This window comes from Haemorhous mexicanus, chromosome 7 (assembly GCF_027477595.1).
Source record: "Haemorhous mexicanus isolate bHaeMex1 chromosome 7, bHaeMex1.pri, whole genome shotgun sequence".
Lineage (NCBI taxonomy): Eukaryota > Metazoa > Chordata > Aves > Passeriformes > Fringillidae > Haemorhous > Haemorhous mexicanus.
In genome coordinates, this window is record NC_082347.1 from 11,649,388 (window position 1) to 11,676,091 (window position 26,704).

The 26,704-nt window shown below is 44.9% G+C and overlaps 1 long non-coding RNA gene across 50 annotated transcripts in view; it reads left to right on the top strand.

Moving 5' to 3' along the window:
• The window catches only part of LOC132329728 (uncharacterized), a 397,002-nt gene that overhangs the window by 318,557 nt on the left and 51,741 nt on the right, over window positions 1–26,704 (top strand). For 44 of the 50 annotated variants that reach the window (XR_009487141.1, XR_009487139.1, XR_009487143.1 and 41 more), the window contains one exon: window positions 18,826–19,101. This is a non-coding gene — a long non-coding RNA (uncharacterized LOC132329728). Of the gene's footprint in view, window positions 1–1,219; window positions 1,376–18,825; window positions 19,102–26,704 lie in introns of all 50 variants that reach the window. The other 6 variants (XR_009487171.1, XR_009487174.1, XR_009487138.1 and 3 more) reach the window with 4 other exon arrangements.

Here is a 26,704-nt window from a genome sequence, read left to right on the forward strand (position 1 = left end):
ATTTGCATAAAGCCCCTACACAAATCCTACCCTGCAGAGTGTTATTCTTACACTATTCCAGTTACAAATTCAATGCTGGATTTATTTAAGACATTATCTGCATCATCAGAGGGAGAGGAGGTGAGAGCAGATACACAGGGGAAGAGAAGTGTGGCAGTGAGAGGGGCCAAGGCTGGGGACAGGGACAAGGAACAGGAATAGTGTTCAGGGGACAGGAGACAGAGGATAGGGGACAGGAATAGGGCTCAGGGAACAGGGAACAGGGACAGGGCTCAGGGGACAGGGACAGGAAACAGGGACAGGGCCCATAGAACAGGGAACAGCCCTGCAGGGGCAGCTGAGCAGCACAGCTGGCCTGGCTCACCCCCTGCCATCCCTTCTGTGCCCAACTTCAGAACCCAAAGTGGACAGAAATTTGGGCACACTGAGAGTAAAAGGCCAGTCAAGCCAAGAGCAGCACCCCAGTTTTCTGGTGTGAACTGCAAGCAGTATGAGCAGAAGGCAGTGGAAGAAAAGGAGTCAGAAAGCCATAATGTGTGACAGAAAACCATACCCATGACTGTCTTGTATTCAGGTGTTATATCTGCCTGTAAACAATGCATTGCAGGCTTCTTTGGACAGAAAATTACCTTTTCTGCCTGAATAACTTGGGAAAAGATAGAGCTCTCTGCTGCCCTTGATCTGCCCTTGTATCTTGTGGTTCTCACTTGCTGGAGGAGTTGGACCAGACTGGGAGCATTTTCTCAAGAAGCTTCAGGAGGCTAAAGCTGGGCTTAATCAGGGAAAGGGAGCACTGTAATTTACATTCTTTGATGAAGGTATTGCACAAAATAATATTCACCCTGATTCTTCATCTATGACTCTCAAAGCTGCTTGATTTTGGTGTTTTGAGTCTCCGAAATGGTTTTATTCTTCTAATCTAGAAATGGTAACACTCCAATTTAAAAGAGGGCTGCAACTTTCCTGTATAAAAAAAGACAAACCTTTGTTTTGAAGAATGCTTGTATCTCTATTGTGTATCAAGAGATAAATGCTGATCACTTTTATAAATGTCAAAATACATCCATTTGAGTCATTGTCAAATTCTAGTTTCACTCTTAAAAGAATTTCTGAAGGAATTATTTGGACTGTTTCTTGATCACAGAAAATTGATAGTTTTTTAAAGAGGTCTTATGAAATAGCAGTCTTTTTAAATTTTTAAATAAGGGTTTCTGTGCAGATGCTGAGTGTAGCAGATGACAATGGATGAGGGGCTGGTTCCCAAATCAGGAGCTGGTTTAGCTCTGTGCTGTGTGGGGGAAGAAGCCTCTGGAGCAAACTGTCCATGTCCATGCTGCACTGAATTCTACCCTGGCTCTCCCCTGGTGGTTCCAAGGTAACAATAATTATTATTTAAAAAGTTTCAGCTCAGTGTCTGTAACACTGCAAGGTACATGTTGGAGATTTCACTGTTCTTACAGCACAGGGCCAAGAGCCCTCTCTGCCTGTGCTGTGGTTCTGCAGAACTGGAGAACTGTGCTGGGCAGGAGGAGTTCAACCCTTCCTCATTCCTGCCCATGCCATCCTCTGGGAGTGGTCTGTAAGTTTTATTTCACTTTTATTTTACTTTGATTTGCCCAGGGGCTGTGGAGAGGTTACAGAATCACAGAACAGCTGGGGTTGGAAGGGACCTCTGGGGATCATCCAGTTCAACCCCCCTGCCAAGGCAGGGTCACCTGGAGCAGGTGGCACAGGAATGTGTCCTGGAGGGTTTGGGTTGTCTCCACAGAGGGGACACTCCAGGACCTGCCTGGGCAGCTGTTGTGGGGCTCTGCCACCCTCAACATAAGGAACTTTTTCCTGATATTGAAGTGGAACTTTTTGCTTTTAGTTTATGGACATTGCTCCTTGTTCTGTCTCTGGGGACCATTGAACAGTCTGGGGTCATCCTCTTGGGTCCCAAATGACAGGTTGTTAAAATAGGTTCTAGCAGGGACAGGGACAGGGACACTGAACTGCTGACTCTGGACAGGAGCCCAGGGCTGCCCAGGGGGCACGAGGCCAATGGTCCCTGGGCTGTGCCAGCCATGGGGGGGCCACAGGCCAGGGCAGGGCTTGTCCCCTGGGCTGGCCCTGCTGAGGGACCCCGAGGGCTGTGTCCAGTTCTGGGCCCTGCTGGCCAGAGAGCCCTGGAGGGGCTGGAGCGTGTCCAGGGCAGGGAAGGGAGCTGGGGAAGGGGCTGGGAGCCCCAGGAGGGGCTGAGGGAGCTGGGGAAGGGGCTCAGCCTGGAGCAGAGGAGGCTCAGGGGGGACCTTGTGGCTCTGCACAACTCCCTGCCAAGAGGGGACAGCCAGGGGGGGTCGGGCTGTGCTGCCAGGGAACAGGGACAGGACAAGGGGAAAGGGCCTCAGGCTGGGCCAGGGGAGGCTCAGGGTGGATATCAGGAAATATTTTCTCAGCAAATGAGTGGCCAGGTGAGAGTCCCCATCCCTGGAAGTACTCAAAATATGTGTGGATGTGGCATGTGGGGACATTTTTAATGGTGAACATGACAGTGGTACTCAGTTGATGGTTGGAGTGTAGGATCTTAGAGGAGTTTTCCAGCCCTAAAGATTCTGTGAATCCATAAATCAGTTGAAGGTTGGGGGCTGTGGTGTTGTGATCACACCTTGAGTGGCAGGGACATATCCACTACCACTGAGAGAACAACAGCTTTCCAGAAGGAGTTCCTTAGACAGAATCTGTGACAACTGCTGCTGGCACGGGACAAGTTGTTTCAATGTCATTGTCCCTTCCTGAGCTTGGTGGGACATTTCTGTTTGGAGAGTGCTGCCAGGTTTGAGGGAGGCTCAGCCCTGCCAGGGTGACGCTCCACGGCTCCTCACAGCTCTCACACACAAAGCCAAGTGGGCACAGTGACTTTGAAACAAAAGCATTGGTGTCTGCTCATCCCTTTTTGCATGTGCCAGCGCTGAAAGCAAATCCAGAGGCATTTTTCAGCAGTTTGGCCCATAAACCTTTCAGTTTATGCAAACCACAGGGGATGGTGAGAGAGTCTAGATTAATTTTGAAGACTTGGCATACGAGATTCAGCTTGCATAAATTTGAAGGTAATGTGTGCTTGCAACAACACTACAAACCTCTCATGCTGCTGAGCTTTAAACTTTCCCCTTCCTCTGAGAAAAAGAAATTCTCGTTGTCGCTGGTAAACCAGCAAAGTGAAAATCTCTCCAGATCACATCAACGGTAGGAAAAAGCAAAAATTACATCTTCAACTCATTAGGGAATGGAAAGCAATGCAGAGAAAGTTAAGATTTTATTGTCAGTGACAGTCATGAGCCTTTGTTTGGAACGTGAATTATTCCACACTAAAGAAAAAACCAGAAATAATTCTGCAAAGATGCAGAGGACAGTGAGGCTAATGCTATGTTTTTGGAGCACTCCTTTGCAAGATCTTTCTTAAATGGGAAGAAACAAAGAAAAAAAAAACAGCCTGGATTCCAGGAATCTGTCATAATTCGGTGTAATTGATGGCAGGCAAAGAAAGTGAAATGGAAGGAGTATTTCATTAGAGCACACACAGCCAGCCTGTGAAGCTGGAAGCCAGTCAGGGTGAGAGCTGGGGATTTACAGCTGAGTGGGGCTCCTGGTTTTTGGCTAAGGCTGGTGGGGTTTTTTGTGCCCAGCAATGATAGGCACAGTCGTGTCTGTATAGAGGGGATCAAATTGAACATAGCTGGATGCAGGATGGAGTAGAGTGAATTGAAGATAAGGTGCTTGCCACAAGTATCAGCAAATCAGTTTCCTCCACAGAAAGAAGGGAAAAAACTCCACAAATTGTTGTTACCACTGAATTATTACAACAGCTCCCCACTTTTATCTTGTTGTCACTTTTTCTACATCTCCATCCCCCAAAAAGGAGTTTGTTTCTCAGAGAAGCTCCACATGAGTGATGTGGTTCCAAGTGTTTTGTCTTGTCAAAAATGCAGGTATTCCTTGAGCTGTGAGCAAACAATGACTGAGACAGTGTCATATTCATGGGGCTGCTTTATTTTGTTTAACATTACAAATATCTAAGGGCAAAAAGCAAAAATCATTTTTCTGAAGGTTTTTATGGAGGATAGACTTTTGGTCCTGTAGGATTTATGTGCTAGTTGGACTTCACTGTTCCTGCTTTCCTAGTTGGAGCAGATTGGCTTTTGTACCTTCCTGAGGAACATTTCTTTCCGTTCATATGGGGAGATGATTTTTCCCTACTTCACCTTGCTTCCTATTTCCATAGCAGCTGGGAATAAAGAGCAGTGAATTCACTAGCAAACTTCACACTGACTCTGGATCACACATCAACAGTAATCCCAAACTCAGAGGTGAACCCAGCCTCTCTGCCCAAAATCCCAGGTGCTAACAGAGTAAAATATTCCACTGAGCCACCTCTGACACTGATGGGTAATCAAGAGAAAAGAGGAGTGTTTGTGCTGGGGAAAACTGGGCACTGTACAGCTTAATTAAACCAGAATTAGAGTTCTTGTTTTGCAGTAATAAATTGTCATACAAATACTGAAAGTCGTCTCCTCCCATTGTGATTTCTCTTAATTTCTCCCACTAAAGCCATGGCAGAAGGAAACATTTAGACAAAAACTTGCTGTTTGACCCCTAGGTCTCTGCATGCTGCCCTGAGCAACTTTAATTCACTAAAAGAAATCAAACATAGCAAAATGTGTAAATAAATGATACTTCTGTATTTGCATGATAGCATTGAGTGGGAATAATTGGGGAATATTCCCAATAAGCAGGGAATTACAGAGTCCATGAGGTTGGGAAGGACAAATGCAGCTCCTCCTGCACTGCCAAGGCCCCCTCTGAACCAGGTACCCAAGTGCCACCTGTACAAGTCTCTAAAATCCCCCCAGGGATAGGGGCTCCTCCACTGCAGCCTGTTCCAGTGCTGGACAAACCTCTGGAGAAGTTTTTCCTAACAGGCAGGAGAAATTATCATAGGATGTAACAGAAGGATGTGGGGGAAAAAAGCCAAAGGATTCTGTGGACTTTTATTCTAGATAAAATTGTGGATTAATAACTATCTTAAATTGTCCTTAAATTTGGGACTACAAAACTGAACATACAGAGAATAAACATTTCAAGAGAGCAATGGGAAATAGAATTCAACTGATCTTGTGGCTGCACATGGAAACATGGAAAATAGCATGAAACAAAATGAAGCAGTTTAGTTTTCAGTACCACCCATTAAAATATTTCTGTATTTCCTTGGAGTTTAAATTTTACTGAGCCATAATTACTGAGTTAATGCATATTTAAAATTAATTCAGTTCAGGGCAAGCTTTGGCTAACTTTTTAAGCTTTAGATAAAGTGAGCATCTGAGTGCTTACAGCGGTGCGAAGAAATTCATCATTTTGTTTGACTAAATGTCAATTCTTTTTATAGGATTGTAATGGTTTTAAATTGAAGTCACAAAATTACAAGAGAGTGATTAAAAGATTTGCTGTCATCAGACCAAAATTTAGAGAAACACTTTAAACTGAGGGATATATTTTCAGGTCAATGAACGGGGTAATGGTTGAACACTTTTCCATTCAAGTACAATTAGCATTTATGAATTATTAATTCAATCAATCCATTTGTTGCACATTAATTTGAAGAACTATGTGGAAACACATGTAATTCCTACTTCACATGATGTGAGGTCCACTGAGAAGTGGGCACTTCTCTAAGATAAGATCTCCTTTCTGAAGATACTTCAGAAAGGAACAAAGCCCATGGAAAATTCCCTAGTTCCACCCCAAAATCAGAGAAATGGAGGAGCTGTAGGAGGAGCCTGGTGAGTGCATGTCCCATCAAATAACACTAAGTCTTTCTTTACCCCATTTATCCCCTCCAGCAGAGCAGTTCTGGCCTCAGGCCTTGTAGCTTGTGTGATTTCTCTGTATTCTCATGGCCCAGATCATTGAAAGAGGAATGAGGCAGCACCAAAAATGGGGTGATGACAACAACCACTGCACATTCACATGCTCTGGGTGTCCTTCAGAGAGTTAGAGCAGAGCTTTTTCATACAGAAATATCCAGGTAGCTATTACTATTGTTTTGTCTTTTATTTGGAATAGAGCCTCGATGTCTCATTTGCTTTGGTAGAAAATGGTTTGGTGTCTTCTGTGTCACTCCTGTGAAACAGAGGGAGGGGAAACACTCCCTGGACTCCTGTGGCCAAAAGAGGAGAGGGAATGGGCCCCAGGAGTCAAGGTGCTGGAAAGGAGGGAGCTCTGTCTGTTGGGCCAGGCACATCAGCATCTTCTCCAGGCTGACATCAGGGATTCTTCCTCCTGCACCGAGCTGGCAGCCTGTTTCTATGGTGATCTCCAAGACACTGATGGATTCACTGTGCTTATGTAACACACTCCAAAAAACCTCAACATAACCACTGGGCTCTCTGTCAGTGGTTTGGGGTGTAGCCTGGACATGAGGACAGACAGTGGGTGGGTGTTTGAACAGAAGCAGAGGAGGCCACGAGTCTGAGGTCAGCTTCCTCCTCATCTGGTCACTGCTGCCTGTGGGCTGACCAGCTGTGACATGTCCTGCTGAAGACTTTGCTGCTGGAGATTTTTGGGAGAGCACCAGCCAAGCACATTTGCTCTCAGGGATGTGAGCCACCAAGTGCATAATCCCTGGGCCCTCCATTTCATCTGGCTCTTTGATTCCCTTTTTGCTTTCTGGATGCACAGAGCTGCACCCTAATCAAAGTGATTGCACCTGGTGCTCTCCCCATGCCTTTGTCAAAGTGTTCTTCCCCTTCCCTTTCCCATTTCATTGCAGTTCAGGCTGTATTTGGGGCAGGTCCTTTTTTTAACCCACGCTCTCCTTTCTCCGCCTCCCTCCCTGCACACACACACACCATCTGCCATTGCTGGGTTTATTTGGTTCCATGGAAATGTCATCTCTCTTTCAGAGCAGATGGATTCAGGTGGCTCCTGCTGGAGTTAAATGCCAGAGAGGGACTCGTGCTGTGGGGTTGTGGCAGTGTCCTGACAGGTGGCAATCCATGCCCCACACACCAGGGCTACCAAAGGGGACACTTTGGAATGTCCCCTTGTCTCCTGTTGGCAACCAGCAGTGACAGAGGAAAAGCTCAGAGAATCCAAACCATCAGTAGCTGGGTTTGTGATCTAAACTGCAGGCTAAATGCTTGGATGTTTGGCTGTCTTGGAGGTCCTTTGCCTCCTAAATGATTGCTTGCTCTGCATGTTGCTCTCAGAATTTCTATCTGAAACATTTCTAATATCTATTACAGACATTTTAAAATATATATTATTAAAACAAGAATTAATCAGTGTTGTCATGGCACATACTTGCCACACTAGATGAGCAGTGTGGCACATTATTGGGTTTAGCTCCAGTTAGGATATTCCACTGTGGATCTACTGCTATCAAGCTGTTGACAGGTGCTCATAAATTTCCTAAATCCTTTGAAATGAAAATGAAGCAAGATCTGAGAGGAAATACAGATGGACAGACAGGACACAGATACACCTCCCAAGGTCTCCATGAATGTGCTGTTTGACTAGATTGTTTAGATGGCCAACAGCTGTGCTAAATCCAGCTGCTCTCGGGTCCTTGCTTCCTTAGCAGGTGCTGTATTCAGAGTAGGAATTGTCTTTCTGCTCCTTCCTTGTGTGTGAGTTAAATGTGCTTTAGTGCCTTTCCACCAAAACTCAAGGCCCCTGGTTCCAGCAGCACTGTGTGGCTGCCATGATGTGCCATCCAAATTTGGTGGGTTTTAACTACCCAGTTTTGTACATTTAAAAGAAGAATCTTTTCCCTGTTGTGCCATCCAGCCTGGCCTTGGACACTTGCAGGGATCCAGGGGCAGCCACAGCTGCTCTGGGCACCCTGTGCCAGGGCCTCACCCCTGCTCCCAGGGAACAATTCCTTCTTAATGTCCAGTTCCAAACTTTCCTTCTTTCAGTTTAAAGGCAAAATATGCTGTACCTCTGATCCAAAAAGGGTAATAGATACAGGGCCAACAAAATCCTTCCCCATTCCACATCACCTGCATTAAACACAGCTTTAAATTACCCTCCAGCCAGGGGAAGGAAGATTTTCCAAAGGACTGCTCATCCCACATTGAAGTTGTTCTCTCTGTGGCAGGTGAGTTGAGCTGCCCTTCCCATTCAGCAGTGAGTAACTCTGAATTTTTGGCTGAATGTTTAATCTGTGGGTGGCTGAAAGAAGGCTCTGCTCATGGAGAGGAGAAATTCCTACGCATGTGAACCCTCAGGTGCCTCTTTCTGGGGAAGGACTGACCCAAACAGTGACTGTCAAAACCAGGAAAGTCCCACTGGCACCTCTCAGGTGTGCAAGGAGGTTGGGAATGTGTCGTGCAGGGGAGCTGTGGGAGCTCCAGGCTGCCAGCAGCTCCTCTGGGGTGAGGAAAGCCACTGCCAGACAGGGTGGGAATGCAGAAGAGCAGGGAGCTGTGAGAGGGTTCTCACCCCTCATCTGCCAAGCAGGGATGGATGGCTGCACCAAAAGTGCTTTTCCCTGCACTCACCTGCTGGATTTGCTGCTGCCTTTTTCCCCCATACCCCACACCCTCTGCTTCTTGTGCATGGAAAAAAAAAAAAATCAGTTATTTCCATTTTCTTGGTTTTCCCCGAGCTTGTTTGTCTCACCAAAACGAGCACTGTTAGCAGAGGAAGATGATAATTTTCCATGGAAACCAGTGGAAAAGGAAGCAGGTTCCAAAATAACCTCCCCACATAAACTTGAGGTGCCTTAGTGGCTGTTGTGTTCATTTTAGAGATGGGGACCCAGACACAGCATGACAAATGACACGCTTGGTGTCATCAGGCATTGAGAGCAGGAAGCTGAGGGCTTGAATCTCTCTGTCTGTTGTCTTAGTCACACCTCCTTCTTAGTGTTTTTTGTAGGTTTTGATTGAATTTTTGAAACATTTGGCTTTGTTCCTTGCAGTATATGTTCCAGCCTGTTTTTCTATGTGAGTGATAAGCATTCACCCATGAGAAATAAAATTACTCATTGTTTCACAAGTAACTAATTCATGTATTGAAATAAAGGGATGGAGTAGGATTTAAGGAAATCAGGAATTGCCCTGTTTTGCCATAAAGCAGAAAATGAGATTTGTCAAAACAGAGGCCCTGTCTAGACTGGAAAATATATCTGTGGGTGTGATTGTCCAGGATGGCAACACCTCCAGGTATGAACATCTCACCTGTGATCAAAGAGCACAGGTGGAAGCTGGACAGGTTCCTTCATGTGAGTGCTGCTATGTTGGTGCCAAAAGGGCTGTGCTCCTGTTCAGGCAGCCAAAAAAATCCCCATGGAATCATGGAATGGTTTAGGTTGGAAAGGATTGCCTGGTTCCAACCCCCTGCCATGGGCAGGCACAACCTCCAGTAGACCAGGTTGATCAGGACCCCATCCAGCCTGGCCTTGGATGCTTCTAAGGAAGTCATCCCTCTTAACTCTCATGCTGTGTTGGAAAATGAACCCACCCCAAGCAGAGCAGGCTTTATTTTCACTCAGAGACAGTTTTGGAACAGCTTTCCCCAAACCCTACTCACTGTAGTGCTGCAGTCACTCATCTGGGTATTTTCAGCTTTTCCACTAATGATAACCAGGAAATAAACAGCCATTTTTTCCTACAAACCAGCTGAACTTTACATCCTAGGTAATTATTACTAGAAGGAATTTTTTTCCCATGCCATACTTTAACAGTGATGTAGGGGAGAAGAAAATGGGATTTAATTCATGTGGAATCTTTGTTGCTACTCTGGAGGATAAAAGCAATGATGCCATACAACCAACACTGTAAACAATGTTCAAAGCTTGTTAATTGCTAAAGAGAAGCTCAAGAGTTTAATCATTTAGAGAAGCTGGGTTTTTTATAGCAGATACAATATTTCCTGCTACAGAACACACTGAAAATGCTCATTCTCACAACAGACTCTTTCAGACACTGCTCTTTCAATGTTGTTACAACAGTGCTGAAGTGTCACTGCTGACACAGCCCTCTGTCACTAACCCAGTTCCTGACCACTGTTCCTGCCTTTTGTGGGATGGCATTGCCTCCCCCTGTCATGGGGATTAGGTCTGAGTGTGTGCAAGGACTGCTGGGGGAAGAAGCAGGCTTTGACCAATAATTTTTTCTCAAACAGGAAAAGAAATAGAAATTAAATAAACGAACGCTTGGTTTCAGCAGTGCAGATGGCATGAACCCAAAGGCAGTGGTATTCAAACACTTTAAAATCAGTTCCATGATGTTTTTGCTGGAGCCCTTAACCCTGAGGTCTGAGGTAACAGTTGCAGTCACTGGAGGAGAAATCCATGAAAATGTGTGTGGTGAAGTCTCGACTGACCAGATCCTGAGGTGGCAGGTGCTTTCATTCCTCTTGGTAAAAATCCCACTAATTGTCTGCTAAACAGGAGTGCTTTTCATCTGGTAATTGGGGGGGGGTCCAAGCTCATCCCACTGAAGCCTTCTGACACTGCTGGCTTTCTAAGTGCTGTTGAACCTGGCAGAGTCTCTCTGTTTGAGCTGTTCCCTCTGATTCTGGCTGCTCAGATTTTGATGGCATCGGGGCTGGGTTACTCTTCAGCCTCTTTTTCCTCCATTACACTGATTCCTTTATTTTCTTCCTCCCTTAGGACTGATTACTTTGTCTCCTGCCCTTGTCACAGAACAGCTTTTCCAGTGTCTGATTGAATCTTGTTATTGATCCAACTCAAAAGAAGATTTTTGATAGTCTCATCTGAATCTTTTGTTCAGTCTTGCCTTTGTTGAAGTTACTGAGTGCCAGTTCTGGGAGCTGTGCAGAGCTGCTTCCTGAGGTTTCCTGTTTCCTGGCTGAGCTCCTCTCTCACTGATGAGCACTGATGACAGATTCTTCTACTTGACTCTCTCTCTGCAAAAAAACTGATGCAAACCTGAATTCTCTTGAATCTTGACTTCTCTTTCAGCTTGCTTGGAATCAGAGGATGGACTGTAAGCTAATCAGGTAGGAATTGCCATATGCCATGGTAACAGCAGCCTTTTTAGCTGAGCTGAAACTGAGGGGTAACGAGACACAATCCCAGATGTGGGGGATATCAGTGTTGTTCCACTGGGAATGTGGCTCCTGCTGAAGCATGGCTGTCTGCAGTGTGGATGCTGTTCCCAGGAATTCCTAGCTAACCACAGCTCAGCTATGTCTCACTGAGAGTTGGAATGAGGGGGGATTTTTTATTCTTCAATATAATCCACCATCAGTGTAATTTGGCTTTTTTTCTGCAAGTCATTAGCACAATAAATTGCCTAATATTCCATTTTATGGTAAACTAGTTCATCCTTTGAGGGGAAAAAAAAAGGCAATCGCTGGTGTCAAATCCTAAATTAAAGTAAGCTTGGGAATGTGTTTGGCAAGATAATGCTGATGAAAGTGAGAATCTGAACTCCAACTAAACCAAAAATCATTAGCTGAGCTGCAGCACTTACAATAAATAAGCAAAGTGCTTACAAAGGGCCTGGTTTCACTACCCAAGCAATGAACAGGTTTGGTTTTCAGGTTCAGTACCACGGCCCCTTTGCACTTGTTGGACTGTTTTTCTCCTAAGCCTTTGTCTTGTCAGCCTGCACAGACCTGATCTGAAAGGAGCTTTGCACATAGACTCAGCTTTGCTGGGCACTCCTGTCATCTTTAGCAGATACCCTCACACCTGGTAAAAAGGGAGCACCAGTGGTGAGGCTGAACCAATATTTGATCACCCTTACAATTGGCAGGGCATGCCTTTAATTAATAAGAAGCCTTTCCTCATCTGTTTATCTTCCACCTTAAAAGCTCAGCTGAGCAGCACAATCTAATGGAATACAAAATGACTCCATCACAGGGAGAGCTATCTCCTCAGCTGCTTTGCAGCATTTTCCCCTACATTTGCTTCCTATTTGAAAATGGAAGAATACATTAGAAGTGGTTGAGATGTCTCATGAAAGAAATCATTGCATGTAGAGCCATTAGAACTCGTAAATAGAAGTTTCTTCTAGAGTGCTCTTGTCCTGCAGGCCCTCTCAAAAAAGGGAATTAATGTGTCTGAAAAGGCTATTTTAGCTCTTCAGCTGAATTCTTCTTCCTGAGAGATTGTTCAGGAGTACACAGATACAAACACTCTCTTCCAAGAGAGAAAAAAAATTAATATTGATAATAGAATGGTGTGAGTTGGAAGGGATCAGGAAGCTCATCCCATTCCACCCAAGCCATGGGCAGGGTGGAACCTTCCACTATCCCAGGTTGCTCCAAGCCCTGCCCAGCCTGGCCTTGGACGCTTCCAGGAAGGTGGTGCCCAGCAGAAAAACTGAGAATTGCTCTTCATCCATTTTAATTTTGAAAATATTCTGCTCCAAACCTTGCTTTTTCCCTTAACTCTGAAGCAGTAACCCAGGTCAGAACTCTCTTGTTGCTGCATCACCACCCCAAGCTCCCAGGAACCCCATGAGCCTCAGGTTCAGCTCATGCCACCATTTCAGGCAGAAAAAGGCATGCCCTTCCTGCTGTGGCTCCCTTTGGAAAGATACCCAAAGACCAGGAAAATCACCTGGAAATTTGGTTATATCCAAAGCCCTATGCCCAGGAAAATCACCTGTGTCTCACCTGCAGGGCCTTGTGTTGGAGAAGGAATCTCTGCACACACACCTGCCTCAGGTACTTTTAGCACTGTGTGCACCCCAAATCCATCCTTCTCCAGATGTCTGTGAGCCCTAAAAGAATCCACCTTTTGTTTCTCTTGTCCTCCTACAGGAAGAAAAGGGTTTTTGATTAATAACTTGCTTTTGAGTGAAGCATCCTGGAAATCTGTTCCCTGCATAGACAACAATCTCTTGTTTGAAATACAAAACAAAAGGCCTGCTTTCATTGTAATACTCCCTTCCAATTTTCCCACAAAAGCAGCAGAAAGGGTTTCCCTGAGAATATAAACTTTTTTTCCCCTGTTCCATCCAATATTTGGGGATTTGGGGGTGTAGAGGGTGCTGTTTGCTTCAATTTCAACCTGATTGTTTAGTGGCTAAGTAAATGTAAGCACTTTTTAGGAACTCCCAGCTGAGGGCCAGTCTGCAACATCACTCCTCACTTCAATGCCCTTAATGTCTCCTCCAGCTTTGCATTTTGGAGGAGAAAAGATCACTCTCCTCATCCATTTCCACTTAGTGAGTCACCCAACTGTTACACTGCTCTACACGGGATGAGGAGATGGGGAAGAAAAGCAAAATGCACCTGCAAGAGCTGTTTGCAAATGACACTGCTCAAAATGACCTTCACACAGAGAGAAGAAAAACAGTGTAGTTTTTAAAAAATGGTCATTAAAAAGCTTCATTAACAGGGCCCTCCTTGCCTGCAATGCTTTTAGGGGGTGTTCAGGTGAGTTCCTCTGAATCCCACTGCCCACTGCCTTTTGCCCTCTCTTACCTATTTCCTGGGGTTAATTTTTCAAGGCATCTGCTCACCCAGCATGTCTGGCTCTGGCTCCTCCAGGTCCTTTCAGATTATTATTACAGCTGGGTGGGCTTTGATTTTTTGTGTTTTTGTCAATGAAACTGAGGGCTTTCAGGACAGGATTTTGTTTAACAAGACAATTTAACACTGATGTCTTGTTATACCTGCCTTGATGGCTTTATTTTGTTCCTATATATCCTACAGTCACTTGAGGATTATTATGCAAATAATTTCTTCAGCTGCTTTTGCAAACTCTTTAAAATTATGAAATTTTATTTTTGTTGTAGTTTGTTTTCCTCCCAGAGTTTCAGATTTTTCCCTGAGGGACTATTCTTCATCTCTTGTCCCATGCAAGATTTGTTACTCAGCAGGTATATAAATATATAAATCTGTATGCATACTGCACTATACCTACACATCTGCCAGTCAGCAACCTGCCAGATTATGAGGACTAGAGATAATATAGGTACTTACTATAAGCCACAGAGATAATGTAAGTGCTCTGGTCCCTGAATTTAGAAAAAATACAAGCAAATTCAACTAACCTCAAAGTGAAAATAAGATTTTTAAAAAAGGAAGAAGCTCCTCTAATACTCTAAATTATTTCCTTTATTCCCTTTCCATTATGGCCTGCAATGAAATTCATGTTGAGAGATTATCCTGTACATAAAAAAAGTAATGTCAATTAAGTAGTGGTCACTCACCCATGAACTGTGTTTGGTTTTCTCTGTGTGAGAAAATTGGTTATATCAGCTTTTGTCCAAGTAGAGAAAGGCAGGTATTGCAGCACTGACATGAGTGCACTCTTATCAAAAAATCTGCTCCTTTCTATACAACATATGAGACCTTTTAATCAGTTATGCTCTCCTCAGACTCAGTAGCTGTTTCTCACATTTCAGCGGAGAGCAGTGTGAACGTGTGCTGGGACTGGCTCTGTTACCCAGGTATTCTCTCTCTCTGCTGTGCTAGGACCTGGGAGATCCCAAAAGCAGTGGATTATTGGCTGTCAAAATGCTCTGTCCAGGATGGGAAGCTTTGGTTCTGCAGCAGTGTCTGAAATATTCATGGAATCCCAGAAAGGTTTGGGTTGGAAGGGACTCAAAGCCCATCCAGTGCCACCTCTGCCATGGCAGGGACACCTTCCACTGTCCCAGGCTGCTCCAAGCCCTGTCCAACCTGGCCTTGGGCACTGCCAGGGATCCAGGGGCAGCCCCAGCTGCTCTGGGCACCCTGTGCCAGGGCCTGCCCACCCTGCCAGGGAACAATTCCTTCCCAATGTCCCATCCCTCTCTGCCCCCTGGCAGTGGGAATCCATTCCCTGTGTCCTGTCCCTCCATCCCTTGTAAAGAGTCTCTCTCCATTTTTCTTGGCAGCCCCTTCAGGTATTGGAAGGGCACAATTAGGTCACCCTGAAAGTTCTTTTTTCCAGGCTGAACAATCCCTTTATTTGTTTGAAAAGGGGCCTTTGTAACAAGTCTGTGATTTCAGCAGGTTCCCAGAGAATAGGGAGGGGATTTTGTGGTTTGTGTCTCAACAAGGGAATGGGATCTTCCACCCATCTGGGATGTTGAAGGTTGCTGTGGTACTACTGGCCTGTATAGCTTAGTTGATTTGATTATGTTATGAAAAAATGCTAAAATTCTGTTTTAAATAACAGTTGAAGCAAACTAAGGTATTTATCCCTGTCCTGTGGAAAATGATGGCAGTGAGATCAGATTTTTTTTTTTTAATTAATTATTAGGAAAGGTTTTCATTGACAGGACAGGGGAAGGAAAAGTCTTCATCCAGTATTTTGTCTTAATTGAAAGGAAAGGTAATTCAGGGTTAGCAGTTAATCTGTTGTAGGCCAAACTGGGTGACAATAGCCAGTGTCACATTCCAGATCCTGGTACCTGCAGAGCCTTGCCTCCTTTGGGGCTGATTTCTAGCACTGATTTCCTGCTGGGGGACTGGTTCATTTTCAGCACCACTGGATGCTTCCCTTGGAGTGGGTTTCCAGTCTTTGCCAGAGATGTGAGGTGAGAAATCTGAGAGAGGATCCCTTGTCACTGTCTATGATCACCTGATGCCTGCCTGGAACCCAAGGCCTGATTGACAGTGTCTCCAAACCCTCACACTGGAAAATATGTTATTTAGACATCACAATTTAAATATTATAATGTTTATGGAGCAGCAGGTGTTCTTCCAAATCAAGGCCCAGGCTCCCAGTCAGGCACACTACACCACTGGCTGCTTTCTGTCCTTATCTCAGTGTGTTTCAGTGTGCACATGTTGAGAATGAGGTGACAGTGTTCTGTCACAACTTATCCACCTGCTTGCAAAGCAAGCTGGAAGCTTCCCAGCTCACTGCAGGGTTCATGCTCTGCTTTCTTTTGGCTGAGTGTTAACATTTCACAAAACCTGAGCAAGTCTCAAACAAAGCAGCTGTTTTATCACAGCCCCCTGCCCCAAGTACAGACACTTGTTCCTGCATTCTCCCAGCTGAAGGCTCTGCTCTTGTGTCCCTGTCACACTCCTAGCCCTTTACAGAGACACCTGATGGTGTCCTGGCTGGAGCTGGTGAGGTTGTTAGAGGGCTGAGTGCCACCCAGCCAAAACAGGTGTCCTCCTGACACGTCCTGTCACCTCCCAGGCACACTGTGCTAACAGATGTCATTAATCTTTGAGAAGCCCTCTCATGGTGAGTGCCAGAGGAAATCCTTTGAAAAAAATGAATAATTCTGTCTTCAAAGCAGCATGCAGTAAATAAGTCATAGAGCAGCATGCTGGGGCTCTAGGAGGAGGAGAAAATATGGACTGGCTGCTTGTTCAGGGAGCACTGACTGTTTGGAGGGGGAGAAGAATCACAGAATCTTTGGTTTGAGTTGGAAGGGACCTTAAAGCTCACCCAGTTCTACCCCTTGCCATGGACAGGGACACCTCCCACTGCCCCAGGCCACTCCAAGCCCCATTCAACCTGGCCTTGGGCACTGCCAGGGATGAGGCTTCTCTGGGCACCCTGTGCCAGGGCCTGGCCACGCTCTGAGTAAAGAATTTCTTCTTAGCATGTAATATAATTCACCCCTCTCATTTTAAAACTGCTCCCCCTTGTCAATAGTCACTATCTATCCCGGTAGATGGTCCCTCTCCCTCCTTCTCATAAGCCTCTCTAGGTGTGGGAAGCATCCTGTAGGACAAAATAAATATTCCTGTCATGAAGACTCTTCTGGACGACAGACTTGCAGATGGCAATGGCAAATTCTCATCACACAAACAAGCTGAATCCTGGGATTTCCTAACTTCTGCAGGGTTGGGATTCACAGCCTTAATAATGCTCTTTTGCCTGTGGGCTGTGTGCATTTGCTCCCCCTTGTGCTCTTCTGTTTCCATGATGTCATTTTGGTGGAACTGCATGAGAGAGCCTTTCTCTGTCCTGTGAGCCCTGGCAGAGCCCCACCTATCATAAATGGATGTAGGTAAAGAATGAAGTTTATCTAATGAAGTGGATTTAAAATTTTTTCTTTGTTCTCAGATCACCCCAGGCTGAGGCCCTGGCAGGGCTGAGGAGCAGTTTTGTGGGACAAAGCACCATTCCCAGGCAAAGCTGTACCTGGGGCTGTCCTGTCAGTCCCATGCACACACTGTGGGATGGTATTGTCACTGTCATATTTTCTGAAAAATCCTCTTTTCCCAGGATTTTCTCCTGGGAAGCTGAGAAGCCTCAGCTTCTCCTGTGTCTGCTCCTCTGGAATGTGGTCTGGAGATTGTTTATCCAATATGTGAATTGTTTTAGCTTTAATGGCCAATCACAGCCATCTGTGTGGAGGCTCTGAGGAGTCATGAATTTTTATTACTCATTCTTGTTAAACCTTCTGTCTGTATCCTTTCTCTTTCTATAGTATAGCTTTAGTATTTAGTATTCTTTAATATGATATAATATCATAAAATAACATAACAGCCTTCTGAGAACATGGAGTCAGATTCTCATCTCTCACCTCGTCCTGGGGACCCCCACAAACTCAACAAATGGTGACCCCGAGTGTGGCATTGATCACACCCCTTCCTGGAGTCCCAGCACATGGCACTTCAAGCCTTTATAACTGTGCTAGTTCTTTACATCTCCTGGCTCAGACCCCCGTGGCTCAGGGACAAATGCAGCCCCTGGGGAGATCCAGGGATGCAGAGTGCTGGCCAGCTGTGGGAAGAGCCGGGCCAGCTGCAGAGCTCTGCTGCCTGCTGCCCCCTCTGGGAATCTGTAGCCACATTTCTCTTCACAGAGCAAAGCAAGGCACAGTTCTTCCCAAGAATATTTCTGGGTTTCACATTCTCTGAACCTCAGAGAAAGGAAAAACAACTCTTATCATCTGCTGTGCCCGTGTTTGTGCCAAAGTGGAATGCAATGTGGAGATTGTTTACCCAAAGTTTTGTTTCCTTGGCCTGTCAGTGTTTGTGTGTGTGTCGGGAGACAACCACGAGTTTCAGAATGTTGTGTGCAGGGCTGAGTGCTTGGCAGGTGCAGTTTTAGATGTATAGAATAATATAGTATAATAAAGTAATTAATTAGCCTTCTGATAAGAGGGATCCTCCTCATCATTCCTCCTTCGTCGGGGCCTTCCCAACTCAGCTATAGGAATCCTGCTCCTGCTGGAAGCAGCCTAGCAGGCTGGTGAGCAAAATGCTGCCCTTGCAGTGCCCCCAAAGCCCAGGAGAAGGTTGATATGTACCCTGCAGCTGCAGTTCTGCCCTGTGCCAGAAGCACTCTGGAGAGGAAGCTGCTGGTGAAGCTGCTGAGTGCAAAGCACTCTGTGCTCTGTGGTGTTTTTGGGCTCCCCAGAAAGGGAAGGAATGATGAATTTGATTCTGTGTCCTTAGAAGGTTAATTTATTATTTTATGATATTATATTCTGTTAAAGAATGTTATACTAAAACTATACTAAAGAATAGAGACAGGATACAGACGGAAGGTTACTAAGAATGATAATGAAAACTCGGGACTCTTTCCTGAGTCCTGACACAGCCTGACAGGGATTGGTCATTAAGTCATAACAATTCACATGTTGGATAAACAATCTCCAACCACATTTTAAAGCAGCAAAACACAGGAGAAGCAAATGAGACAATATTGTTTTCTTGTTTTTTTTTTTTTTTTTTCTCTGTGGCTTCTCAGCTTCCCAGGAGAAGAATCCTGGGCAAAGAGGATTTTTCAGAAAATAAGATGGTGACAGCACTCCCTCCCCGGATTGCAGGCATGCTGCCACTGCTGCACCCCAAGTTCAGGCATGGCTTCATCTTTCCCAGAGCCTCTCCATATCCTTGCCCTGGCTATGTGTCTTACATTTTGAATCCCATCATTAATTGCTCTTTCCTTCCCAGTGTAACAAATGAATCCTGATCTTCCCTGTCAGAAGCCATTTGTACCTGCTTTGGAACATTTCAGGCTGAAGAGTTTCTGCCCGCTGAGACTGGCCCAGGCTAATCACATTCCACGCAGAGGAATTTGGATTTGCATCAGAAAGCAGCACTCCTCTATCTGTTTCAAACACTAAGCCCCAAAGAAGAGGTTGAGATGTCTCTTCCAGAGAAGCAGATTCTGAAATATCTCCCTTGTAAATTTTGGCTTCGCTGAGCAAGTGCACGGGTAAAAGAGAGGTGAGTGAAATGTCAGGTGTGGTGCAGGTTTGTAAGTACTTTCTCTTACACTGAGTGCACTCAGTGCTGTTTCAGAGCTGATGGTTCACTGGCATCACTCACTTGCAGCTGCAGAACTCTCCAGTGCTTCAGGCATGTTTTAATAATTTAGAAACCATGGGGGTTTACTATGTTAAGGTAAATTTTAAGATTGATTGTGCTTCCCAGTGAGCAGCAGGCTAAAGTTTGTTCCAGTAACTCTTTGGCTTACACATATATTGATGTCCACCAAACTGAGAAATGAGTACATACATTTATTAATACTCTCACTGTGTGAAGTCACAAGCTTGGAGCTGTTCTGCTACAGGATTTTAGTAGTAAAATGGACTTTCTCTAGTCTGAGATCCAGAAGAAAGTTACTCTTTCCCTTCTGAGATGCAATCAATATGTTTCCCTTGCTTTATCTGCAGGAATCATTATGCATTTTTCCTTTTCAGTGACCTGACTAATTACAGCTCTGTCTCCCCCTCTTGTATTGCTAATCTCTTTGGAACTGAAAGGAAGGCTGAATAATATCTTGATTATTTTTGGCCATTGGTGTGGCAGGACTTTGCTGCAGACAGAAACTCCTCCCATTTGCTCCCAGTCATATTTATTGACTTGACAAGGAAAGCCAGAGCAGTAGGGTCACATCTCCTTTAAGCCAGGCATGCTCATCATGCAAAGAGAGAAAAAGTGACATTAATGTCATTTGGTTTGTCTCTGAGATGACTTGAGCAATATTCACTGCTGTCTGCAGTCATTAGACTGGCAGCACTGCAAGGGTGATGTAATTTTGAGTATCTGTGAGACACCTCTCTGGTGCCTGACAATGCTGCACAAAAGCTGGGCTTTAACACTGCCTCTCCTATTAATTTAAATTTTTAGTATCCTGTAAGCAAGACTTGAAAAGAGGGATCAGGAGGAAGCACTTTGGGAAGGCCCCTCAGAAGGGGACTGCAGAAAGTGGGAGCACTTGTTGCTGCTCTTAGGATTAAAGAACTCATTAAAAGCTGGCAGGGAAAAAGCAGATAGCTTTCCCAGTTAAAAAAAAAATCAAAAATCAAAATAACAAAAGAGGATTAGGAAATAAATCTGGAGTGGTGTAATAAACAGATTTAAAAAGCATAAACTTTAATAAGATTATTTTAAGTGCTCTGTGTGAAAGCACAGGGGTGGCCAGCAGAGGAGTGTTTATGTGTTGGGGAGTGAGTAGAGAGAGAGAGAGAAATGAGAAATTAAGATCATCTTCTCTGTGCAGCTCTCTTTGCCTTTCATCTTTAACATCCAGCTTTTCCATGATGTATGAGTAGCCACTGGATACTTTTAAAATAGACTCTATTATGTCCCTATTAGAAAAAGGATAAACTTGTACTATAAATCCACTGAAATAAAGGTAAAAGCCCAAAACCACCACCACCAACAAGAACCACAGAAAAAGAGGGAGCTGCAGCCTCCTGTCTCATTGCAGTGACCAGCACTGGGCAGCACAAATGCAGTGATTCTGAATTCTCCTAGCTTGAAAATAAGACAATTCCGTGTTAATGAAGGACATTTTCTGTGCTAGAAAGTTATTATTTGCCTAAATTAGTAATCTTATAACAAAAGAGAACTAATAGAAACATATCTTGTGTATCTCAGTGAGGTTGGGATGGGGCTTCTGTCTGTGGCAGGGCACTCAGAGCTGATGGCCCTAAATGGGGAAGTGTCATTGAATGATCCCTTTCTCCTCAGAGCAGCCTCAGAGCAAAGGGACAGCATCTCCAAGCCCTGGGGATTGCTCACCTTTAAGGAAGGTCACTGAGCCCTGTGCTCACTTTAATTGAGCTTTAATGGTGTGGTGGCTGAACAAAGCTCAGCTGGTGTGCCAGGGCACAGGGACAAATAGAAGGAGATGCAGCTCCAGCTTTGGGGTTTTCTGCTTGGGGCAATTTGTCCTCACAAAGGGCTAGGGTAGCACAGGCACAGGTTTCATTTCTGCCACCAATGCCATTCCTCTGCATACACAGTTTGCTTCTGACTCTTGGTGTCTTCTTCAGCTGAGTGGGGAAAAACTCGAGGAAAGGTGCTGGTAGGCTTCTGTGTAGTATTTTAGTGGTTTGTGTGCTCTTTCTTCTGTTCTTTGGGCATCAGTGACTCCAGTGGGTTAAAGCAGGAGACATGTGGAAATGTGTAGGGTTTCACTGGCTGCTGCATGTCCCTCTCTGGCCATAAGGTCAGAGTTTGGTGAAATAGTTCTCCTCAGTTGTTTCAGAGCTGGATGGCAGAGAGGAAAATGGTGCACAACCCCGTTTTTGGCCAAAGCCATATTGCCTGTAAGAGGGCAGGTGTCACCAAGGCCCTGCTTGTTCTTTTTCCTCAGTGTCTTCACTTTCTTGTTGAAGGGCTACTTCAGAGCAGCCAATTCCTGAACCTTCACTGACAATAGAATTCTCCTTGTAGGAACTTAAGAAGAGATTGTGGCTGCCCCATCCCTGGAAGTGTCCAAGGCCAGATTAGATGGGGTTTGGAGCAACTTGGGGTAGTGGAAGGTGTCCCTGCCCATGCCAGGGGGTGGAATTAGATGGTCTTTAATGTCCCTTCCTACCTAAACCTGTGATTCAATGATTCTATGAACTACAGTGATAACAGTAATATCCCAGTTTTTCTTCTCCTTCTTTTCCTTTACACATTTTTGCTGAGATATTTCATATTAAAAACCATTTAGCCATGCAAGAGGCTCTCCTGCCTTTCCAGCTTGACACCAGCAATGCCTGGGCATCATTTAGCCTGTGTTCAGGGCTGCTGAAGCTACAGCTGGAATTAAGTGTCTCACAAATTTCTTTAGTAACCCTTACTGAATGTTGGGGAAAGTGGCAGAGTGAAATTGGACAAGTTCAGAAGAGCTCCTTCAGCCCATATTATGTCTTTGTCCTTATGAAATAGCTATTAGAGCTGATGTGGTGACAGCTGTTGAGCTGAACTTGCTGGTAATTAGACATCTCTGCTCTAGTGGTGCCCCAAAACACACAAGGAGCTTCATTCCTTTTAGCAAATTATAGGAAAGGCAGCTTTTGGTGATTGCCAATTACCCTGGGCTCTTTGAGGTGTAATTATGTGACATTTCTGACTCATTGTCACATCCTGTAGTACAGATCATGGATAAAAACATGGAAAGAGAAAGTGCTTGCTACAGACTGGTGGTAGCACAAGATCATCTACAATTTTCACCTCTCAGGCTGCTGTCTGAGGCTGGAATACAGCTTTTTTTTCTTTTCTTTTTCCCCTTGAAGTCTGGAACTGCCTTTCTTATCTGCAGTGCCTTGCTCATTGATTTGAAAGGTGTCCTGAGTAACACCTGTGTGACCCTCCTGAATTCAGTCCTCCACCTCCAGAACCATCTGCAGCCACTTTCTAGAAGGACCAAAAAAGTGCCTTTTATTGCTTTAAGCACCTGATAAAGGGATTTTTTTGAGATGCTACAGCATCTCACACAGCCAGCTACTCCCACCCCTAGCTAACTTCCAGCCACTCTCATGCTTGGGGTTGCTCAGGAAAAAGCCAGCAGGATTTTCTCTCTCACCCATCCACCTTTCCAATGTGAGGGGTGTCCTTTCTCATGGCTCCACTCCTGTGTTTTATACCTATGAGGTGTGTTGCTTTATTTCCACTCAAAATCATGTTTCAGAATTTGGTAGCTGGCAATAACTGCAGGGATTTTTACCAGGTTAAACACCCAGATTACAGCCAAGCTCACTCAGCTAAATAGTCTTCAAATCAGTGTCAAGAAAGTGGCAAACCCACTCCAGCCCTCCCTGAGTGAACTCTTTGGAATCAAATGTTGGTCCAGGGCCTGGTAGGCTGGTACCCAAATAATAAAGCAGAGCAAGAGATGTTATATATTTGGAGAGAAATAAAACTCAGGCTCCTGGACAGCAGAGGATTACCAGGACAGCAGAGTTTCTCCAGTGCAGCCCCTTGCAGCCTTATTAACTGAGGGGTGGTGGAGGCATGGGGGATTTTAGGACCACAGCAGGAAATCTCCTTTTTGGTTTCACTGAGATCATGTTGATACCAAATTATTTTCTTCCACTTTGACACGGCGCAGTCTAAAGGAAGATTTTTGGAATGCTCTTACGTGGGCAAACAGGCAGAAAATTTCTGAGGAAACAACCCATAGAGAAAGTAATTTCTGCTCAGGCAGTGTCTATAAAGTCATTGCATAATTAGCTGGATTACTCTCCCAGGTTTGTTTTATTTCCTTACAGGAAGATAAATTGCCTAGTTATGCCACGAGGAGCCCCTCGTAACTCACATTAGCTGGGAAAGGCTTTAATTTCCCTCCTGGCTCCCTTAATGCTCTCTGTCCTGCTTCCTTCCCGTGTTCCAGCCCAGTCATTAGTTCCCATAACTCTGCTCACACTGGTGTCCTCACTCACTTTGCTCTTGGCTTCTTCTCTGTGGCAGCAGCCCCTGCAAAGGCTCAGCAATCCTGCTCCAGCAGCCAGGCAGCCACAGGGCTGGTGGATTCCCACCTTGGCAAGTGCCTGGGCTCATCCATCAGAGGCAGGAACGAGAGCAGGGTGAAGTGTGTTGTGCAAATGCCTGAGCTGGGCTCCCCCCAGCTCTCCCCTGCTCATTAAATATCAGAGTAAACAGATGGTGCTCATTTCACCAGGAGTGACAAAGGACAGAGCTGTAATATTCCAATATTTCCGAACCATTTTTGCCTTCCATTCTTTCTTCTTTTTAGCTTTTGTTAGTAGTAATGTTTAATTACAACCAATTAGGTAGCTCCTCTCTTATGTTTCTTTTCCTGGCACTTTCTAAACCCTCGATTGTTTAGAAATTAAATATTTGTTCTCTTGGGGAGGTTACAAACTTCGGAAGAGTGTCAAAAATCAATTATAATTTTTCATCCTTAACATGACTTAAACACTGAAGATCAACCACAGCCTGTAGAGCTTTATCTGCCCTCTACATTCAAGGTGGCACCTGAGACACTGACTTCTACATTCAAATTAAAGGAGCCAGCACTTAAAGTTTGCTTCTTTGGATCCTTTTGAGGTTTAGAACTAGATAATCTTTTAAGTCCCTCCCAACCCAAACAATTCTATGATTCCATGGGTCTGTGTTAGGGTAAATAATTGAGAGAGGACCTGAGTTACTTGGTGTCCAGCCAGCATAAAATCTGGATTTCCAAAGTGCCAGTTCTAGAATGGGAAGGGTAAATGATATTTACCATTTTCCTAATAGCTGCTTTTTAGTGTTTCCCCACACTCATTCACAGCTCAGCATGCTCCAGTTAGTGCTGAGGGAAGTGTAATGACAAACTGGTTGTTATTAGATTCTTCCTTGATGATGCTTCCTTGGTATCAGTACAGCAGCAACAGGGACAAATATGGCTCAGTGGGAGAGAGAAGGGAAATTGCCTTACCCAGAGCATGTCTGTGGTAATGCAGAATTCAAAGGTCTGGAGAAGTGTTTCTCTTCCTCCTTTCATCAAGGTAAAAATGTTTCTCTTTATTTGTGATGCTTCAGTTAAATCCTGTGTGCATTAACATTTATCTTCTCCATTTATTTCTACAAAACAAGCTTCAGCTCACTGTTTAATACATTCAGGGGTTTTGTGTCACAACCTGAGTTCTTGCTGGGCTTTTGTCAGGGAGACATTTTACAGCACGTGGCAAAAGCACAGATCCCACACAGCCAGAGCTTTTGTATCACCTAAATTGCCCAGATTGTTTTGTGTCATTTCTTTGTTTGACATGTTTGCCTTTAAGCAGCTAAAGAAACAACTTCTGTTCAGTCTTCCCTGCACAGCCAGAGTCCAGGGGCAATAATGCTCCCAAACCTGGGACCAAGCCTTCTTAGAAGGCTTTTTTAGAACTTGTTTCCACGCCTTATTATTGCATAAGGATACCAGGAAAGCCTCTTCTCACTTTTCCAACATGGGGACTGGTTTTTTTAATCCATCAGAGGAAAAGTATGATTGACATCATAGGAGAGAAAGCCTTGTGTGTGCATCTCCAGTGTGTGACAGCTCATCTATCTGACTTCAATTTGAATTGCTGTTCAGATTGCTCCATGTTTTGTCTTCATTGAAAACAATCTTGCTGGTTAGAATAAAGCACATTTCTTTAAAACACCATTTAACTTTATTTTAGCACAGGGAATAGCTGAAAATACTTTCACTTTTTTACCACGTTCAGGGTTTATTTCATGTCGTTTTTCTCGTGTGGGTGGTTAAGGGTGGGTTATATTCCTTTAATGGGTATATAATTATATAATTACATTCTGAAATGATGCACTGGAAGTCATTTCTGCTACTCCACACACAGCAAAGAGCAGGGTCTGAGCTCAGCCACAGGGAGTCAAAAAAAGGGACTTCTTTAGGGCATTTAGGTTCCACAGAAAGAGGCAACTGCTGGTGTGTTTTACCCAGTACACAGCTGCTGCAGAAAGGTTTCCCTCCTTGTGAAGGGAAATGCTTTTTATTGGTGTGAGCTCTGGGGAGAGCAGAGTGAAGGGAAAAGCTTGGTAACTGAGGAGAGGGAAGAAACTAGGTGGCTAGGAATGAGGGGGATAAAAATGAGATAATAAGAGAAGCCACAGTCACAAAGAGCATGGGTTGAACAGGATCAGAGGCTGGGCTGCAGTGGAGCTGGGCCAGGCTTTGGGGATTGCCTGCTCAGGGGAGCAGCTCAGTGCCCCAGCTCCCCTTGCCTGTGCTGAGCCAAGGATTTCACACAGACACCTCCAAGGAACAGCAGCACAGGCTACAGAACCAGCCCCAAGAGGAGCTGGGAATGAGATTCACTCCTGAGCCCCAGGGGAGGGAATGAATCTCACCTTCCAAGCAGATAATGCAGTGCAGGTTTGGTTTACCCTGCTCCTGAGGGCTTGGCCTCTTTGAGCAGCTATCAAATGCATAAGATTTATTCTCTTTGTCATTTTCTGTAAGCAGCAAGATATTTTTGTGAAGGAAGTGGAAAAGACCTCTCTGCAGGCATTTTTTTTTTTAAATGTTGTGACATCATTTTAAAAACCGTTGTGTTCTCATGGTTTGTTTTCTGCAAAAAACAAAAAAAAGCAAGTCACAGCACTTGGCAACTCCTGGCTGTCAGGGTTTGGTGACGCCAGCAGGAGCTGCAGCAGATGGAGAGTTGCAAACATTCTGGAAGCTGGGACGGATGGATCTGCTGGAGCTTGAGAAAGCAGAGCTGCAAAAATGCTCCTACGTCCTCAAGTGTGAGCTTTCTTAATAAATAACACTTTCAGGGGAAAAGAAGTTGGGATGTGACAGTGCTTTTGGGAGCAAGCCAGCTCCCTCCCTATCCAGCAAGCTGCTCTGTGGAATGTGGCTCTCTGTGAAGCAGATGCAAAGGCAGCAGAAAAAGTCAGCTTGTTCTCTTGCTTTGGGAATCATAATCATCACAGAAACGTGGAGTCTGGAGCTGGATAAGCATCAAGAATGACAGACCTGAGGATGTACAAGCAGAGGCACCAGCACAGTCAAGAAATTTGCATTTTTTGCCCCTTTAATCCCACTGCCACGTGCTGGTGAATTCAGGGGTACCACAGAGGCCTCGCTGCACCAACACTT